The sequence below is a fragment of the Thamnophis sirtalis genome, unplaced genomic scaffold, assembly GCF_051295495.1.
Source record: "Thamnophis sirtalis isolate CommonGarterSnake01/CBP01778 unplaced genomic scaffold, rThaSir2_p1.2 scaffold_4, whole genome shotgun sequence".
In the NCBI taxonomy this organism is placed as follows: domain Eukaryota; kingdom Metazoa; phylum Chordata; class Lepidosauria; order Squamata; family Natricidae; genus Thamnophis; species Thamnophis sirtalis.
In genome coordinates this window covers 39,213,281-39,235,003 of record NW_028261384.1, presented here as the reverse complement: position 1 = coordinate 39,235,003, position 21,723 = coordinate 39,213,281, and the positions used below count along the sequence as shown (strand labels likewise).

Here is a 21,723-nt window from a genome sequence, read left to right as displayed (position 1 = left end):
GGCTAGAGTGATTGCATAAATAAGCAGTACTGAGTCTGGATTTCATTCTGCTCACCAGAGTTTTACCAGTCATCAGTAGCAAGCAGGTGGAGTCAAGTGAGGCAAGATGACATGATTTTAGCTCTGTCCCTTTTTTACAGGTATCAGTGTTGCTGCTCTTAAAAAAAAAGACAGGTCTGGCATCATGACTTTCCATGTTGTCTGTTTTGACCCAGTTAAACATAGCTGCTAGTCCTAATCCATTCATTATAGGTAACCCTAACACCAGAGGTGGGTTTCTGCTGGTTTATCCTGGATTGGGCGAACCGGTAGTGGCGGTAAGTGGGAGGCTCCGCCCACCTTCCCAGACACTTCTGCGCAATTTTCCTTTTAAAATATGGAAATGGTATAATAAATAAGGAAATAGTATAGTAAAAATGCATAAAACTATATAACAGTAATTTTCTTATTAATGAATTGTTTTTTCACTAATTAGCAAAAAACAAGATAATTTTCAAAAAGCATGAAGGGAAATATGCAATATGAAAAATATTTTTACATTGTGCTAAGAAAAGACTGACTACACAAACACACACAAGCACACATACACACATATGTAGTCTTTATTCTTTATAAAGAAGCTCTCAATAGGCCACTATTTATAGTAAATAGAATGTAACATTCAGAATTTAGTGACCAGTTATAAGCACTGTGAATTTGAATAAGACTATTCTAAAGAATATTTGACAATAAAAAGACATTCCTAATAGCTAGTTGAACAAAATATCTATTGTGGAGTGTTTACATAATTGTTGATTTCAATGTATCAAGTGGATTTGCATGAAAATGTGAACTAAACAAATGTGCTATGTTCCTACTCTAAAACTTATTATGATGTCCATTTTCCTGCTTTCCGCTTTGGTTGTATTGAAACCAGAAAATTCATAATGTTATTCATCACATTAACAGGGCATACTTTTAATATAAAAAATAAAACATTAAATATATAAGATTGCCAATGCACTGTATCCCTAAAGGCAGTCATGAGACCAAGGTGTTTTGTTTTGTTTTGTTCCAGGAGATTATTTGATAGAAGCACAAAGATATAGCTAGTTGCTTAGTATGTAACTTTTGAAATGTATGAACATTTTTCATTATGCACAATTCTTTTATGTGCTTTCTTATATCATTGCAATTATCATTGACTTTAATAACTATCTGAAATAATTATTACACATCACTTCCCTGGTTAGTGAACTCTTGTTCAGAATGGCTTTTTCCTAAATCCTCTTAAAAGAAGAAAGTAGATGTTCTGGTGTAAAGTGCTGTCTCAAATCATCTTGTTTCAAATATCTTCCTGAAGCTATTGCATCTATATTTCTCTATCCAGACCATGAAGTATAGTTCAATGAATAACTAGCAGATGATTACATTTATGAGTGAAGACTTCTCATAGCAGACAGCTACTTCCTATAGGTGACAAGCAATCTTCTGCCAGGTCTTCACCTGACTAGTCAACTTGGGACATGATCACAAGAGTCGGAGACTGATGAAATTATCCTGTCCAGTATCAAACACAAAGTGGTTGTAAATCAGTTGTGACCGTAGCAGCAGGGGCACAGCTCATTCTTTAGGCTTTACTGACAGCTTTTTCACTTAGTAACTACGTTAGGAATCCCAATAATGTCATTAAGTTTTTCTTTAAAGAGTTGCCTTCGATTTCTCCATTATTATTTTCCATAAGCATTGAACTCTACTTTAACAATGAAAGTAAGACCTGGAGTGGGGGGGGGGGCAGATTACACTGCCTGACTGAAATATGTGTCCTACACAATAAAATACTGATAGAGAATTCATAAAAATCAGTTTTAGTAATAATGATACATAAAATGTTTTTTTAAATATTGTTGAACCTTTAATTCTGTGCAGTTATTATATTTACGTTGCTCATCACTCAAGAAGAAAAAAGTAGGCATTTGATATTTTAAAATCTTATTGTTTATAAGAATAGACACATAATTTTTATTTATATTCCATTCTTATTTTACAAATACTCAAGCTGGCAAACGTGTCCAATGCACTTTCCTCTTCCTATTTTCCCACAACAACGCTGTGGATTGGGAAAGAGTGACTGGTCTAAAGTCACCCAGCTTCCATGGTTAAGACAAGTTTTGAACTCATGGTGTCCCACTTTTTAGCCTAGCCTTAACCATTAGACTAAACTGGGTATTATTAGATGAATCATAGATACATTGTAGTAGAAGAACCAAGAATTTTGTGGAAATTTATAGTAAATAACACATAAACTTTCATTCAATAAACTTTCATTCAATAGATTTGGACAGAACAATACTAGAAAGTTTATATATCTAATCTTTTAAGATGTTTGTATATTTTATACATGGAATTAAAACATTGCAGCTATTTTTATTTCTACTGACAGTGCATGATATAGCGTGTGGTAGCTTCTAGATGGTTTTGACTGATTTTATAAAGCTAACTAAGCAAGTAGTATTGGATGGAACTTCAACAGGAATACAAGGCTGTAGATGAGACTGGAAAGTTTAAAAAAAAGACTCTGGAAGTGGCAATTCAACAAGAAAACAACAGAAATATCCATGTAATTATTGAATATAACACTTGTAGAGAGCTTTACCTTTATGGATGATATCATTAAAATTATACAATTGTTATCTTCATGGAACCATTAAATTACTTCCTACAGTTTGCAATCATTGTAATCATAACATCAAAACCAGTATCATTATTTTGTAATACTATGTAATATGTGAAAGCTTACAGAGTAACAAAAACACAAAAAATAGTTATTTGTTTGATATATACAGGGGCAGCCCATGCATCACAGATGCATCATGGGCCAAATACATCATGTGCAGGCCACACCCGCCTCGGCTCCGCAAATACAAAAAAAATTGTGCGACATGACATCACATGACACAATTGAGTTTGACATCCGTGGTGTATAAAATTCTTTTTTCCCCTGTAAAATGTGTTTTTATTTTCCATTTTCCATTTTCATACAGTCACATATAACCGGGGCCATACAACATTAAACAATAAACACAGCAATTCCTCTTGTCAACAATACCCCCCAAAATAGAAACCCAATGTACCTCTTAGACCCTCCATACACCTCTTTCTTTCTCCCCCCTCCAACTTTCCATCTTCCCTCCATCATTCACCTCTACTCTACTTCCCCTCCTCCTCTACCACTCCTCTCTCCCAATCCACTCCCTCCCTTCCCTCTCACCCTCCCTCCAATCCTCTCTCCCACCCTCTCTACCCCTCTTTCTTCTATCCCGCTACTCCTCCCTTTGGTTATTCCTACTATATGTCAATATATTCAGCTTGTCTTATTTTTACAGTAAAATTAAAGAGCAACATGTGCAATCGCGTTACATTGAAATCTAACACATACTATATATCCCCCTCCCCCATCCCCCCTAACATCCCACCTCCCTTCCCCCCCCCGACTTCCCAGAGCCCGTACACGGTATAGATTTTTTGACAAACACAGTCTAAAATATATTAAGACAAAAGAAATTTAAAAAAAGAAGTAAATAACATCTCTACATTGAACTCAGCTTCTTCCTGTTGCACTAACTTTGAACAGTTTAGATTATTCCTGAACTTAAGCATAGGCAATCTGGAATTTCTTAGTCCCGTATTTGTTTTGTGTATAGTCAATCCATTTTTTCCAGTCTCGTTTATATTTCTCATTTGAATGATCTTTAAGATATGCCGATATTTTAGTCATCTTGGCTAGGTTTGTAACTTTCAATGTCCATTCTTGAGTTGTAGGCAAGTCTTCCTTCTTCCAGTATTGCGCCACCAACAGTCTCGCTGCCATTATTAGGTGCAGAATCAAGTTAGTCTCTACCACTGTAAAGTCAGTACATATACCTAGTAAAAATAACTGAAGAGTAAACTTTATCCTTCTTTTAAAGATATTTTGCAAAATCCACCACATTTTTATCCAAAATGCGTGGTGTATAAAATTCTTGTATAAGGTACTTATGTGTGTATGAATGAACTGTGCTATCTATTTATGATATTTACATTTTGCTAATCTAGATTTTGACATGTTATAGCAAATAACAAAGACTTTAATGGTTTTTAAATTTAAATTTTAAATAATTTGGTTAATTGTGGTCCAGCTTTATATAACAAGGTATCCACATATAAAAATACATTTTCTCACTGTTCCCTTCATATAACCACATTGAATTGATTCAACCTATTTATAACACACACACACACACACACACACACACACTCAATAGGAACTCTTGCAAAATGACATCAGATACAGATACAACAGAGAAAAATTCTAAAGTCAACAGCTTCATATTTTATAAATTTGGCTTCTATGTAAACAGTAAAAAAAATGCAGACTATAATTCATTTATGCAGTATTTATGCTATGCTGAAATCCCATAATCTAGGATTGATCAGGATTGTTTGCTCTTGGATAGGACATCACCATCTATTCGACCAAACTGAAAATAATACACTACATGTTTCCCTCACCCAGCAGATTGTTAGATGCTATATCCGCTAATATACTGGTAATTCTATCAAAATTACAAATTGCTTAATTATATTCCACACTAAATGTTGAATTTATTAATTAAGATACTGACAAATTATGGAAATTATACTGAAAAATTATGGAATTATATTTCAATTCTGCTTTTACAAAATCATAGAATAAAAAAATTCTACTTAGGCAAGTGAGTTCAAACCTCTCAATAGGCAACCAAGAAGTCTATAGCACCCACTCAGAAATTGATCACTTCACTCCTTCTTTTCAGATAAAACTATCACTCTTAATTTATAACAGTGACTTGACTTTTTTAACTTGGGTATATACAATACAATGCACTTTATCTTGATCCTGAGCAATCAAGAGCTCTTCACCAAGATATTGAAAAGTGCTATCTAAGACTTAGAATAACTTTATTGTCACTTTAAATGTACACTAATTGGCATATTTTCATTGCATACGGCCCTTAAAGGGTCACCACCTCCAACATATACTACATAAACATGATCAATCAATCAACATACCAGTGGTGGGTTTCAATTTTTTTTAGAACCTCCTCTGTAGATGTGGCTGCTTTGTATGAGTGGCTTGATGGCCATGTGACTGGGTGGGAGTGGCTTGCAGGCCATGTGACCAGGTGGGAGTGGCTTGCCAGCCATGTGACTGGGTGGGTGTGGCCAACTTGTAAAATGTGATGAAACTCACTTAACAATGCTCTTGCTTAGCAACCAAAATGTTGGCTCAGAAACTCTGGCATTTGAAGAACGCAAGTCTTAAAGCTGTCAACAGACCTATCAGCCTGACCTCAATACCCAGAAAGATTCTGGAAAAAATAATCAAGCAACGAATTATTGAACACCTAGAAGCAAACAAAGTAATAGCCAAAAGCCAACATGGGTTTGTCAAAAACAGATCATGCCAGACTAATCTTATTGCATTCCTTGATAATGTAACAAAATTAGTGGACCAGAGGAATGCCGTCAATATAGTTTACTTGGACTTTAGTAAGGCATTTTGATAAGGTAGACCATAGCCTATTACCAGATAAAGTAGAAGAATTTGGGTTAGCCAGCATCACCACCAGGTGGATTCGTAACTGGCTGACCAACCACACTCAATGTGTAGTCATCAATGGAACTGCATCTACATGGAGGGAAGTATGCAGTGGAGAACCACAAGGGTCTGTTTTAGGCCCAGTACTCTTCAACATTTTCATCAATGATTTGGATGAGGGAATAAATGGGGAACTCATCAAATTTGCAGGTGACACCAAGATGGCAGGAATAGCCAACACTCCAGAAGATAGGCTCAAGATACAGAAGGATTATGACAAACTTGAATTTTGGGCACTATCTAATAAAATGAAATTCAATAGTGAAAAGAGTAAAATTCTACATTTAGGCAACAAAAACGAAATGCACAGGTACAGTATGGGTGGTACTTTGCTCAGTAGTAGTAACTGTGAAAGGGATCTTGGAGTCCTAGTGGACAACCATTTAAATATGAACCAGCAGTGTACAGCAGCTGCCAAAAAAGCCAACACAGTTCTAGGCTGCATACACAGAGGGATAGAATCAAGATCACGTGAAGTGTTAATACCACTTTATAATGCCTTGGTAAGGCCACACTTGGAATACTGCATTCAGTTTTTGTCACCATGATGTAGAAAAGATGTGGAGACCCTGGAAAGAGTGCAGAGAAGAGCAATAAAGATGATTAGGGAACTGGAAACTAAAACATATGAAGAACAGTTGCAGTAACTGGGTATGTTTAGTTTAAGAGAAAGAAAGACTAGGGGAGACATGATAGCAGTGTTCCAATATCTCAGCGGTTGCCACAAAGAAGAGGGAGTCAAACTATTCCCCAAGGCACCTGAAAGTAGAACAAGAAGCAATGGGTGGAAGCTAATCAAGGAGAGAAGCAACTTAGAACTGAGGAGAAATTTCCTGACAGAACAATTAATCAGTGGAACAGCTTGCCTCCAACACTGCAAGTTTTTAGGAAGATGTTGGATAGCCATCTGCCTGAAACGGTATATGGTTTCCTGCCTAGGCAGAGGGTTGGACTAGAAGACCTCCAAGGTCCCTTCCAACTCTGCTATTGTATTGTATTAAGTTACAAGACCCTTGCACCCCTAACCCTTTAGAAAAAAACCTCAGGGGTGTTCAAACTTGACAGCTTTAAGACTTATGGACTTCAACTCACAGAATTCCACCTCCAGTTATATTGGCTCAGGAACTGTGGCATTGAAGTGTGCAAGTTTTAAAGCTGTCAAGTTACAAGACCCTTGCATCCCTAACTTTTTAGAAAAAAACCCCAGGGGTGTTCAAACTTGACAGCTTTAAGACTTGTGGACTTCAACTCCCAGAATTCCTCCTCTCGTTCTTCATCTTGATGATGTGCGGACGGGCGGGGGGGAGGGAGCTGGAACCGGTTTTAAACGGCACTGTAGATTTGTGGAACCTCTTCTGTAGAAGAGGTTAGAACTGACAAGAACCCACCCCTGCCACATACCCACATATATTATATGACACAGAAAAACAACACAATCTAGTTTGGATGTATACATGTACATGGTGAGAAAAACAAATCTTGTGAGTTTACCAGAGAGATGGCATAGGGAACATAGCAGTAGTTTTGCTAGAAATACTTCAAATCCTCCTCCTAGACAAGAGCAATAGAAACAGACTGTGAAGTGATTGTGTAGGGTCTTTAACAATGCTTTGAGCTCTAAGCACATAGCACTTATGAGCAGTATCCTGAGTAATGGTATCCTGAATAATAGGAAGTAAGCTTCCGATAATCCCAGCTGTGTTTATCAGTCTCTATATGGACTTTTTATCTGAGGCACTGATACCAACAAACCAAACAGTGATACAATTTGTTAAAACGCTTTTAATTGTGCCTCTGTTAAAAGTGGCTAAGACAGAAGGAGAAAATGTGCTCTCCTCAGCCAGTGCAGGAAATACCTGTTGCTTTATTTCTGGGATATATCTTTGAAATTTATATTTTAAAAAACTCTCTCATGTGGTAACAATTAACAAGATTATTTTGTGGACAGCTTCTTGGTGATCTAATAGGTGTCCATCCTCATTATTCACGCAGTCTGGGAATTGCTCAGCAGCATCTGAAATGGTATAAGTTGTGAATTCCTATCCTAAGAAATATTCTAATCTCATGTTCTAGCTCCCAAACTTGCAAGAAAAACTGTACAAAAATATGCATAATATTCAGCCAATTGATTTAGACCAAGATGGCATTTTACACTATCAAATCTGAGAACTGAAGATATTTTGCTTAAAATGTAATATTGATGTAAATTTTGTAAAAAAACATTATTTCTTCCAGTGTTCTTATAATGAACACATAATAAGATGAATTTGGCTAAATATTCTTTAATGAAAATTAAATTTTACATTTTTGAGATACCTTGTACTTCATTATTATTCTTTAAACTCAATCTGTTTTAATATACAAACAGAGAAGGGAATTCTCTTTTAATGATAGCTATTTTAAAGTAAATTGAACAATCCTTTGCGTTAGTAAGAAATATGTTCTCTGGCACTTTACTGATGGCTATTTTTGTGTCTCTCTGCAGTGTTCCCTTAGTGCCTGCTCTTTAATTATCCTGCACTTTGTTCCAGGAAGGTATGTTGTGGCTTCTTGCCAATACTGGCTAAAATTCTTCTTGTCACTAGCATGTCTAACAGCATGTAGGGAGCGATATCCCAATTAGATCTGTATGCATTAGACACCTGATATAGCAGATTAATTTGTTCTAAAATGAATCAGTAGGAGCTATAATAGATAAGATTCCCAAGAATTTTTGATATTATATAAAGCATTGCTTAAGTGAACTGAACTTTTTGATTCATCTGTAATGTTCAAAACAGAATTTTCGTATAATAATAGGGTGGGACGGAGTAGGGCTGAATGTCGTTGGGCACATAAACCATATGAATGTTATTCTGATAGTACAAAATCCTTAGTACAAATCAGATATGGTATTCAGCAGGTTCTGACCAGTTCTGGAGAACTGGTAGAGGAAATTTTGAGTAGTTCCGAGAACCGGTTAATACCACCTCTGACTGGCCCTGACCCCATTTATTCTCTGCTTCCCAAGTCCCAGCTGATCGGGAGGGAATGGGGATTTTGAAGTGACCTTCCCCTGGAGTGGGGAGGGAATGGAGATTTTACAGTATCCTTGCCCTGTCATGCCTACATTACCGGTTGTTAAAAAATATTGAATCCCAGTATTAGTACAAATCCAGCCGGAACTGGGAAAAGAGTCTTTTGAATTATGTCTCACAAATGTCTGAAATACTTCTGTACTGAAAGATGAAGTGCATTTAATTGTATACTAACAGCATTTTCCTGCAGATGACATGAAAAGAAGGCATCATTGACAAACAACCATGAGTTGTTGCTGGTTTGGGGTTATGAGCAGGCCATGGCAAAGTTTACGAAAAGATTCTGAACATGAAATCTCAAATTAAATTAGCAAATTTCTATGAGGAATGAGTTGGAAAATCATAATAATTGTTCTAAATCCAGATACCATAAACAGCATATAGTTCACAAGCACTGCAGAAACAGTTGATCAAGAACAGAACATTTCATATCATTCTTGCTAACTAATCTCCTGGATTAGTTAGGTTACAAGGTTTATTTTATAAGTTGTCATATCTAAATGATGGACTATGCAGTATTCAGGTGTCACCAGAGAAAATTACCATTATCCAAAATGGTGCATTTCATTTGGTTTGGGAACATGATGAAATTTATTATGGACTATCAGAAGTTGCATGTAATGTAACATAATATGTATTATATTGCCTATATTATAATATAACATCATATAGTTTATGAGGAGCTATGTAATATTAGTCTATTTGTCTTGTGTCAGAAATGCAGAAATGAAAAAAGGGGAAATTATGAATTTAAATTTAGATTAAAAATTTCAATAAAAGCATGCTGGGCCACATTGATGGCAGGGATATTTCCGTCCAGCAAGTCATTCTGAATGCATGTTGGTTCCAGGGGACATGTAAAAGATGGATAATTATTTGAATAGTGCCATATTCACGGTAAATAACATTGTCCTCTGGGAGAAAACCCTATTTTTTCATGTGGTCTTTAGTTCTAAGCAGTCCCAGCACCAGTGTGCAGTCTATTTAAGCATCTCCAAATCAGTCCACTTATAGTCTCAATCATAGATGGGAAAGCATAAAATCAGGCTTTAGGACATCTACCATAAAGATGCTACTACTTCACTTTATGTAATTTTGTGTGTTTGTATTTGGAGTCTGGTGGAGTGGGGAACCAGAACAAGTTGAAAGGAGCAGGAGCCAAAGGAGGTTCTCTTCATCAAGATATTGGTGGGAGGAGTTCAGATTTTTATCACCACTTCAAAAGGATAAGGATTCTTTTTGTACAATATTTCTGATATTGATTAAAGTTTAACATATGTATGACTAGTCAATAATCCTTCCAATACCTAATTCTATTCAAAATGTATTTCCTCTATTTACATCAGACATATAAAAGAGTAAAAAAAAAAAAATCTCCAGCACTATTCTCCAAATTCAGTTCAAGCTTTCCTAGATCTTCCATAATTTCATTTAATTTGTCCCTGGGTCATAAATCTTCTTCCTCTTTTATTTGTTCAATTATCAAATATTCCATGGTTCAATACAAGATATCCTAAGAATCACTTTTATGAAATGTATCTTAGATTTTCATTTCTGTATTGTAACACTGAATATGAGGAAGATAAACAGCACTAGATATCTTTTATGTTTGCTGGCTGCATATAACATGAACTCCTTGTTTGTGCAATGCAAGTATATATAAGCCTTAGTTTATGAAATCATCTGCACTACAGTAAAATGTTCCTTAATAAAATAGCACAGATGAAGTGTAAGATTTGGCACTGTTTCAGTTTCTAGAACTCAAGTAAAACTGATCAGTTTTCTGAAAAATTAGACATTTTGAACTGTCCTATGAAAATATCCTTAGAATCAGATTATAGAATTAGAGAGTTGGAAGAAATACTAATGACACAGAGTCGAATCCTTTGCTCAGAGCATGAATCCAAATGAAAGCATATCTGACAGATGGCTATTAATTCTCTGCTCAGACACATGTGAATAAGGGCTCATCACTTCTCTTAGCAAGTGGCTCCACAGCTGAACTGCTTCTACCAGATGTATTTTTTTTCTTAACATTCAGCTATAATCTGCTTTCCTGTAATTTAAAACCACTATTTCATTACCTATGTTCTGCATTAACAGAGAATATATTCTGAACTTTTTTTTGTTCAACATTCCATCCGTGTCCTTAAAAGTTTATTTTCTTAAAACTACCCAATTTTCCCATCCTCTCTTTGTAAGACTTATTTTCAAGTTCCTTGATCATCGTCAGTGCCCTTCTTTGCATTTATTCCAGTGACTGTTTTAGAAATGTGTTGTCAGAATTGAAAAGGCCATGAGATATTCAGAATATAATAGACTCATACTTAGTTTGCATTGACTCATACTAAGTAAATCAAATTTACTTCCTCTTTCTTTTTACAAGTGCTTCCATGAAGCATGATATTCCCCATGTTATATCTGGTGTTTTGATTTCTTTTTACTGATTAAAGAACTCAGCATTTGTTTGCTGCTTTTCTCCTTCTTCCAAAGGTTTATCACCAGCACTAAAACAACTCTAGCCTCAGGCAACAGATAGTCAGTGCAGGTGTGAGAAACCTTCTTTCCTCATAGGACATGGCATTTATTTGCAATGTTGTTGATGTCCTATTGCTGATAGCAGAAGAAAAGCAGTAAAAGATGGATGAAAAGTTACTATTCTTATTTTTTCACACCAACCCTGCAAAAAATCTCTAGATCAGTGGTTCCCAATGTGGGGTCCATTCCACCCAGGGGGTCAATTTGATTTTTAATGGGGGGGATTTGAACCTTTTTTAACCAGGTTAATGGCCTTTTAGGCTTCCTCCACATGAGTAGAGTTCACTCTTTGAGTAAAGTAAGAATTATATGTGGAGTGGGGGCATCAGGATTGTAGAGATGCTTAGATGGGACATGGCCAAACAAAGGTTTGGAACCACTGCTCTAGATGGATGGATGGATTTGCACAAACAGCTCCCAAGTTAGCAACCAAATTAGCCATCTTCAAGACCAGAAAAATTGTTCACTCTTGCACTGAAGCTGTTGCATTAAAAAAAACACCCTAGATCTTGTGACTTATTTTCTTCAACATTAACAGCTGTGGGAATTTGGTTTCACTTAAATTTCATTTTATTTTCTGGATGTTTCTCCAATATGGAAAACACTATTAGACTCAAAATTCCAATAGATGATTTTCTGCCAATTGCACATCAAAGGGTATTAAACAAACAAATACATGGGTGAAAATTCATCAAACTTGTGATGATTCACCTTTATCAGATTTCATTTATCCCTTTGGGCATATTTCTGCTATAGAATTTATGGCATATAAACAGTATCTAGAAATGGACTTTTGATAAAATTGTTCAAGGATTCTTGAACAGTAAATGCTAATCCTAGCACATGCAGCAAGAGGTTTTACTTTTTATGTTATAAATAATGTATGCTGAATCTTATAATAAATGTATACAAAAAGGGTTGTTATGTGTGGTTTAAAAATGATGCTATTGTGTGTAATTTTGATCATAGTAACAGCTATATAAAAGTGAGGGTGTTAATGGTGGTGCTTGTTTTTACTTGAAATTTCTAATGCTTAATTGTACTTAAATTTCATTGCTTTTTAGATCTAAATATCCATGCTGTCCAAGGAATATCCTACTTTATTTGAGAACTCAATAATTCCAATGTTAGTGCTTCAATATCCTCTAAACTTTATTGTGTGCATTCATATGAAGATATTTCTCCACAATCATACCCAGGAAAAAATGCAGGATAGATCTGTCACCTTCCTATGAACCCACAGTCAAGTAAGTGTTAAATGCAGACACTTTCACTATATAGTTTTATATATCATAGGATCAAGGTCAAGAGTTGGCTTCATCAAATGAAAGTTCAGTATAATTTGGTTGACTTGGTTCCCCTCCCCTCTCCTTTGGCAATGCAGTAAGATCTGTGAGTGGTCTTTAATTACTAGCTCATCAGATGTTTGGAAAATATTACAATCATCTATCATCAAGTCATGCAAGATATTTACATTAAATCATAATTTAAAAATAGATCAATGATAGATAGATAGATAGATAGATAGATAGATAGATAGATAGATAGACAGACAGACAGACAGACAGACAGACAGACAGACAGACAGACAGACTGACTGACTGACTGACTGACTGACTGACTGACTGACTGACTGACTGACTGACTATATATATTGTAATAAGTATCATAAGAGACTATTTGGCTGTGATTTCTTTTTAAGACTCTGACATTGAAAAATGAAATTCAAAGCAAAGTCAGCACTGCATAGAACTCATGAAAATATATGTGTGGATTGCATTTATTACTATGCATTTGCCTAACACTTTTTAATGGTTATCTTATCTCTTCTATGTTCATATGATGGAGCACAATGGCTCAGCAGTTAAAGCAGCTAGAAAGCTGATGGCCCAGTTCAAGACCTAAGCACTGCATGATGGAGTTCCTGTCCCAGCTCCTATTCACCAAGCAGTTTGAAAGCATGGAAATACAAGTAGATAAATTGGCACCACTGGTGGGAAGGTAACAGTATTCCACACATCTTGGCATATAGTCATGCTGGGCACATGACCACAGAAATGTCCTTGGACAATGCTCCTTCTTCAGCTAAAAATGGAGATGAGTATCACCTCATAGAGTCAGACACAACTGGCCAGGAAAAATCTTTACCTTTATATTCATATAATGAATCCTGTAGGCAATGTATGTTTGTATGTCACTTTAAAAAAAAAACTATCATTACATAATTTGTGATCTTTCATAATGGGGTGACTATTATATAGTTACATAATATCCTTAGCAACATAAAAAACTTTCAAATGCAGACAAGAAAGACAACATCCAATATTAAATTATGACAAACTTTACACAAACCTTACTGTCATGTTTTTATTGAAGAATGTATGACAGGTCAAGCCATTGGTGTATAAAATGAGAGCAAATGCCCCTCTCTACTAGCACTGAAGATATTCCCTAGTTTGATAATGAAATGTCTGCAAGAAAACAACCAAGCTCAGACAGTACCAAGGACTCCACAATTCAACCCTGAGTGTAAAATAGTCTCTTCTATCTGTAAAATAACTTTACCACCAGTTCCAATATAATTTCATTTTTTAAAAAAAATGCCACAGATTTTAGAATTAGATCACAGAATATAGAACAAACCTTTGATATTTTTTGACTAGGTAATATATGAAATTATATCATATCATAAAAATATACACATTTTGTACTCATTCTGGTTAGGAACAACTTTCCTTTAACTTGACTTGGTTAATATTGTTATTAAATATATCAATTGGAGAAAAGTATGTTAGGAGTTGTAACTCAGAGAATAATACATAACAAGTTAAGAATCAGAATAAAAAAACAAAACAGAGACAGAGGAGATGACAAAAATTCTTGAGATTTCTACAGAAGTCATGTGCCATTTCTTTGAAAGCTGCTTGGTGAAGTATTAAACTTGTCTTGAATGAGGCCATGAGGAGAAAATTATGGTTGTTATATGAATCCTACCCTTAAAGTAGTCTGAGCAATATAACTGCTAGGAAATAAAATCTTTCAATATTTGATTCCTATTCTGACCTAAACAAAATTTAAAAAAATATATGAAAGATTAATGATTAACATCTGGAATCCCTAACTCAGCCTAAATGCATGACCAAACTTTTTTTTTTGTTAACATAAAGTGCATAGCAAGCTGGTGACATAGCAAATGAAGAACATCAGTTTAATTATTTTGCAAGCTTATTGCTTGTTGACTTGATCCAAAAAAGAGACAAAGAAAGGGAGGACAGATACAGTGACAAAATATATGTCTTCTGTATGCTTCCTTCATATTTGTGTGTATTTGCATGTGTGTGGCAGGACGGTGGGAAGGGAAGAATTGATAGCTGGTTTAAGTAAAGGAGACTCAACATTTACTGCTCACTACTTGAACAAAGTGTAAAACACGTAATATCTGTTTCTTGTTTATGAGATGAATTGGCAATTTCTTCAGGGACAGAAGAATGAGCACTGGCCATGTAAATAATTACAGGACACAGGTCGCCTGCCTAGGCCTCTCAGAGGAATATATGAATCAAAGCCTGTATTTCTATAGTTGCAATATATCTTAATATTTTGCTTATACTGCAGCATTAAATAGGAACTTTTAATCATTATTTTAGTGTCAAACAGATTTATTTTTACATAAAAAATAAAGTTTGATTTACAACCTCTATTGAGGGAAAATGTGTGATTTCCCAAGGCAGTTTTGAAATAGTAGGAAAAAAAGACTCTGAACTGAACTGTATTTTTTAATAATATTTTCAGATCAAGATGATGAAAAGAAAACCAGAAGTATGATTCAAATGTCTCATCTGAAATTCAACATTCAAGTCTCACAGTTTTTTGTTTTAAATGTGATTGATGAAGATGTAATTACGGTATATAGGGCCTGAAAGGTGATTCTGGCCAAAAGATACAGTTTGTCACTTTGTGTTCTGCTAAGGTGAAATACAAAATAGATCAAAAAAATAATACGATATTTCGCTTTATTTATCTTTATTTAATATTCAATATAGTTAATAATTGTTCTTCATTTACATATTGAGATTAGACCTCACAAATTAACTCCATCATTATATTACACAATAGTATGTTCCATTTCATTAATTATAAAAACTGAACCAATCGTCATGTATGTGTAGATCAATTTCCTGTATATAGATGTGACATAAACTTGTTCACATTATTTTCTTTGTAATGAGTAAAACCAAATAGGAAAAATATAGAAAATAGGCTATATATCAGAAGCCTACTATATAAAAGTTCTATAATATTTGAAAATGTAGATGTTTAAGTAAATTAATTAAAATAAATTGTTCCTGAGTAAATTATTGATTTCAATCCTGTTAGTCTTGTTTCTCTTTCATAATATCTTTTAAACACGGTCTATCTGTATAGGTAAGGATTCTTAACATTTATTTCTGACTCTTTTGTTCAAAAATATCCTTCAATATATTCAATGTTAAAATCTCTTGGTTCATTCTGTATTTTAAGGTCAAATTTAAGTGTTCTCCTTTAATTGTAAATTAATTCACCTGATTCCCTTTTAGTGCCTTTTGTATATTGAGGGCGGATGGAAGACGCAGGAGTCAGGATTCAAACAGTCAAGAAGTTTATTCCAACATCTCATCCTATCGTCCTTTTTTGTTTTTTAAGAGAATTTGAAACAAAAATATTTTCCCCTGGGAAGGATTCTTATGATTAATTTCAAAACTAATCCTTCATGGTCTAGTCATTCAATCCATTTGTAACTTTCCACACTTAAAGTTCTAATAACTCTTTTGCTATTTATTCCAAAAGATTTTTAAATCCTTCTACCTATTTAAAATGAGAAGGAAACTGGTACTATAAAACCTGTCAACCAAAAGATTCCTAATACCCCAAAAGCACTGAATAAGCAACTTCCAAAAGTAATTAGAGAAGGAAGTTTTCAAATCTGTCTTTTTGTAGGTGCCAACAGCCATTTCCCCAAGATGGCTATTCTTTTTTTCTAGAGATTGTAAATCTCATCTATCTGAAGAACCTGTGGGTGATCTGAGGTCCCCTCCTTGTCTACAGATTGATTATGAGGAGCCGTTCTACTCTCCAGCTCTTCATTCTTCTGTGGTCATCAACTATGTTTTTAGTGGAACTATCTTCAGTTTCTTCTTTGGAAGTCAGTCCCTGAGTAGATCAATTGTATGGGGAATTAACCCACTAAATGTGAAGTCTTAATAAATATTATAACACTTGAGAGCAATTAATTGAATATAATAATTGCCTAGCTTTGACCAGATGTGAAAGATTATGTTCAGCAAACATTACAAATGAAATAGCTGCATTACAACAGCCCCATCATCATTTAATTCTAGGATTCATGCCACAACATAATTCAAAGTAAACCCAAAAATCATTTACCTATATAAGTGGGATACTGTTTCTCTAAAGAACTACTATATTTATCAATAATTTTCATGAAAGTGGCTTACATGAGGAGTGGCATTAATAAATAAAAACTATATCTTGTCTGTGATTTTCCAAATATGAATATATCAACCTCTTGATAGATATAAAACAGTTGAAAGATCTGGAAGTTATATCCTTCTATTGTTATACACATCATCTTTACTTGCTTTTTATTACACAACATTCCCATTTATGCTTCAACTATACTTCTGTTTGATCCCCCTAAAATTAATTTTACCTACTGAGAGGCATTGATAAAGAAGATTATTTAGGCCTGTTGGACATGAAGTAATTAGCCCCAAAGATAAAATTATCACCATTTCCATATTGTACTTTGTCTTCTGCTAAATCTTGTGAAAATTGGGGGGGGGGGGGGAATCTTTCATGATAATAAATAAATAATACTATCCCTGGCCTTATTTTTCAAAATATTTAGCCATCTTGCTCTTTTAATAAAAGCATTCCTTGTCCTAAAAGATGCAGCTGACAGAGAGTTCTACAGAGATTCTGGGCATTTCCTATCTAAATGGGAGAAGGTTTCAATCTACTGGAGCTGGATTACTAATGTGGGTGAATCAATAGGATCATAAACAATAGAGTTTTATCATGGACATTGTCTACCTACCCTTCTCTTAGCCCAATTCAAAGTATTTTATAATGTTAATGCATTGTTGTTGTTTTATTATTGTAATTGTATGCTGCTCTGTTACTGATTTGCTTTCTTGTAATCCAACAAATTCCTGTTACTGAAGTGCATAACAACTTAATCTATCAGCCAGCAAAGGCTGGTAGGATAAAGAGCACTTGCTATTTGCTGTTCCCTTTTTTATTGGTTTTCTGCCAAAATTATTTGCTATTTCAGTGGTTTTCCTCCAAAATTAAAGTAGCACCATTAAGCCCTCTTTTTCAATTATATATTCCATAGTAGATCGTCTCTTGCCGGTCGCATCAACCTGACCCATCAGAGCAGGGAGACAGGGGATGTTGTGGGTCCCATTTCCAAGGGAGATACATCTGGTAGAACCCAGAAGAATGGTCTTCTCCATCGTGACTCCCTCTCTCTGGAACATCATTCCCTCAAAGATTAGAATGGTCCCCACTCTAGTTCTCTTCCAAAAGGTGAGAAGACCTGGTTCTGCCAGCAGGCCTGAGGAACCCATAGTGAGATGGAACCCATTAAATGGCCTGTGTGATGTCGCTGGGGCAGGAGGTGGGGGTGGGGTGATTTTATTACATTAATTTATACATTTGATTATACATTTGATTTTTCATTACTTTTACTATTTTAGATGTGTTTTTTTATATTCTGTAAGTTGCCTTGAGGATCATGGGCAAATAGGTGGCAATATAAATTTAATAATAAATAAAAAAAAAAATATATAGTCACAATCAATAGAAAGAACAGCATGGTGAAAAGAGTGGCACGTGGCCTAATGGTGAAGACTTTCACCTCTCATTTGGAAGGTTGAGAGTTTAGTCCTAGGCAGTGGCAGATGTTTTTGTGTTATGATGCAAAGAAAAAAATATTTGCTGCAAACTTCACGTAGGTGTCAGGAAGGGCATTCAGTCAGTAAATGCTCAGCTCCAGCCAAACTTGTGACTGTACCCTAATAGGAACCATAGAGTCATAAAAAGCAAAAAAAAGTTACAATCATAGATGTAATATTTCCCCATTGAAGATAAACTAAAAATAAAGTTTGATTAATATCAATTTGCTGATATCTGCCATGACACATCAGGCATAGAAATGCAGGTAAAATTTACTTATTCAACCATTAAAGGATTCACAAGTAGAAATGGTTTCCTTGAAGATTGAGCAGAAGTACTTAATAGCAAGAGGAAGTTCTTTAAGAATGGGTCGCTGCCCAAATCATTTAATTAAGCTCTTCTTATGGTGGAAAGAGGCAGAAAAGAAAATGTGAGAAAAAACAATAATTTCTGAGCAGGTCAATGGTTTTATATTAATATATTTTTCCATATAAAAGAACAAACATGCACTAATGACATCAGACAATAAAACCATCTAACAGCATAATTCTGCATTGTAGAATTATATATCGCATGTATTCGCATGTAAAACTACATAGTGCAAAGAACTTGATTTTCAATTAATGTGCTTTCTAGGATTGAATAGATACATTATGGATGCCTTTAAAGAGCCACTCTATATTACTCTTGCTGAAATATATTCAGAATAGATTTGGAGTTTTGATAATATTGGGGTCTTCAATAATTAATATCAAAATGCAATTTAGTTGTTTATGATTTTGCATAAGATGTAAACCCCAGACATGCTTGTTTAGCAATAGCAATAGCAGTTAGACTTATATACCGCTTCATAGGGCTTTCAGCCCCCTCTAAGCGGTTTACAGAGTCAACATATCGCCCCCACAGTCTGGGTCCTCATTTCACCCACCTCGGAAGGATGGAAGGCTGAGTCAACCTTGAGCCGATGAGATTAGAACCACTGAACTGCAGATAACAGTCAGCTGAAGTGGCCTGCAGTATTGCACCCTAACCACTGCACCACCTCGGTTTGTAAACATGACTTACAACTTTGAACACTGTGTGAACTCAGCATGGTTTAATTAAAATAAGTTTTAGTGCCTTATAAGAATTGTTTTTATTTTTTATTTTTGTTAATATGCTGGATTGTAGATGTGGGATTTTTTAAAATATCAGTTAAAGAGTCAGAAGTCAAACTACATTTACAAAGCAGACATTTCTTACCTCGTAATCAGTTTTTTCTCCTGTCTGTTGGATCAGGGAATCAGGAACTCAGTTCCAAAGCACTCAAAAATGACATCCTGTACAAAACCTCAAACTATCAATCTATATTTGTAAGAAACCAGAATGAGGTCAGTTACAGAACTATGAAGGAGCAAATTGAGCAGTCACCAGATTCCAAGGCTAGGAAATTAAAGGCAAATTTCTAAAGAGAAAAAAGGAAAATTATGGAACAAGAAATATTTCTTGTTGATGGGAAATCTCTTAATTTGCCTAGGAGGGCAGAAAATTTTAAGAAAGAAAAAACAAGTAAACAAAACAAAATAAGAATCAACCTATTATACCTAGTTTGAATTGGATTAGGACAAGACTACACATTGGTACTCTTCCAAGAGTGATTTTATTTAATTTGGAATCTATTTATTGTGGCTTTGTTACATTAAATAAATTGATCAGCAGAATATCATCTAGTATTATTCCCACATGGACAGAGTCTGCTTTTTGGATACACGATCCCGTCTTGCATGATCAAATGCAACATCCAGATCATGTCTGCATTTTGATTGAGATAGCTGTAGATCCATTGGTTTCTACAACCCCCCCCCCAACCAATTGGCTTGTCACATGGTCCTGACATCGGTTTGGTCAGTGTTCAGCACTGCCTTGATGGACAGGCAATATCCAGCAGTACAGTAGCAGAATAGACCCCACCACCACATTGATCAAAGGAATATGCCAGATACAGTTTGGGAAAACACATCAGGAGACATAAAAAGTGTTTACTGTATTCTTTTTCTATAGAATCTAGAAATAACCAATAATTTGTTGTGAGAAATGATATCTTCCTTTGAAATATAGGAGGGGATCAGCATAAATAGTTTAGCTACTTGACAATCCACACCTTTGCACATGACTGGCTATAATGATCCTGGCCAAAATGAAACAGTGCAGCATGATGACAACTACAAAATGTAGGGAAACAGACAATAATGACTATTCAACTCAATTCAATTAAATATTGCAGAAATAAATTCCTTGTAAACAGAAACATAGTATTAACTGTTTTTTGCTTATAGCCATCCACCCATCCATGCATCCATGCCACAATACATTTGAGTATTAGGTAGGCGCAGATAAAATATTAATACATTAAAATATGTAACATTTCCCTTTTTTCACTATCTTTTTGCAGATATCCTGTGATGTTACTAGGATTGTTTACATTGTCTACAGTTACTACCCTTTCATAATTTCTTCTGAGGCAAGTAACTTTGAAGGTATAGGGAATTACAGAGATGACTGCAGGAACTAGACAGAGATAATGGTTGGAAAAACATGTGTTAAGCCTAGAAAGCTGAGAAAACTTGAGACTATTCATTAAATGACGAGTATAAGAGGGACAGGAACACTCAGACATTTAAGATTCTGTTGCTATAAACTACAGCAATAAAAGACTATTCCAAATCAGAGTCCTGCTCTGACTTATTCTGAAGAAATTACGATGAAACTATGGTTACTGTACTCTTTCAAAATTAGTTTTTCCTTTCATGAATATAAATAATCACAACTTCCCAAGCCATTCATGCAGCCTAGAAAGCATTTAATATAAATTGCAAAATGTTGGAAGTAGTCGTATTTTACTTATTCAGTATAATATAACTGTTCTAATTTGTGTGTTTTAGAAGTACTATACAGTTATTTACTTATCTACTTACTATCCACTTCCTAAATGAATAGATGCAAGAGTTTACAATTAATTTTATCTGATCACAATAACATCTAAACAGATAGTGGTTATATTAAAAAAAAAAACTATGCTTCCTGAATTTTCTATCATAATTAATAGAAATAACTCTGCATCTATGCCATTATTTAAGCAAAGTAAAGAAGAAAGTAATTTCTGCAAGAGGAAGCTGGTTCTAAAATGACTAAAGATACACTGTTAACTCTAGGAAACATCCAGATTTTCAGGAATTAATAATTCCAATTTCAGGCATATGTGTGACTATATAACAGGAATGGCACAAAATCTATGTGTTCCTATTCCGTTACACTTAATTTGAAAGTGATTTCAAATTAGTACGTATAATTCCAAAAAGTGATGAATTAATTATGGGTTGAGTTACTCTCTTGGTTGATAATGTATATATTTCAAAAGCTGCTTTGAACTGAGTGGAGAAAATGAATGGAAAAGTTACTTCAGTATATAGGAATGATAGTACAAATAAGAGCTATAAGAGTACATTTGCA

At 34.8% G+C, this 21,723-nt stretch overlaps 2 long non-coding RNA genes across 2 annotated transcripts in view; both read left to right on the top strand.

The window, feature by feature from the left end:
* LOC106545245 (uncharacterized) overlaps positions 1-15,848 on the top strand; it is a 109,145-nt gene extending 93,297 nt beyond the window's left edge. Inside the window, exons 3-4 of the long non-coding RNA XR_015696241.1 lie at positions 12,339-12,521; positions 15,067-15,848. This is a non-coding gene — a long non-coding RNA (uncharacterized LOC106545245). The remainder of the gene's footprint in view (positions 1-12,338; positions 12,522-15,066) is intronic.
* A 1,810-nt stretch (positions 15,849-17,658) lies between these two features.
* LOC148045812 (uncharacterized) lies at positions 17,659-20,942 on the top strand. The gene is made up of 2 exons (XR_015696240.1): positions 17,659-17,865; positions 20,666-20,942. It is a non-coding gene; the product is annotated as an uncharacterized LOC148045812 (long non-coding RNA).
* The last annotated feature ends 781 nt before the right edge of the window (positions 20,943-21,723 follow it).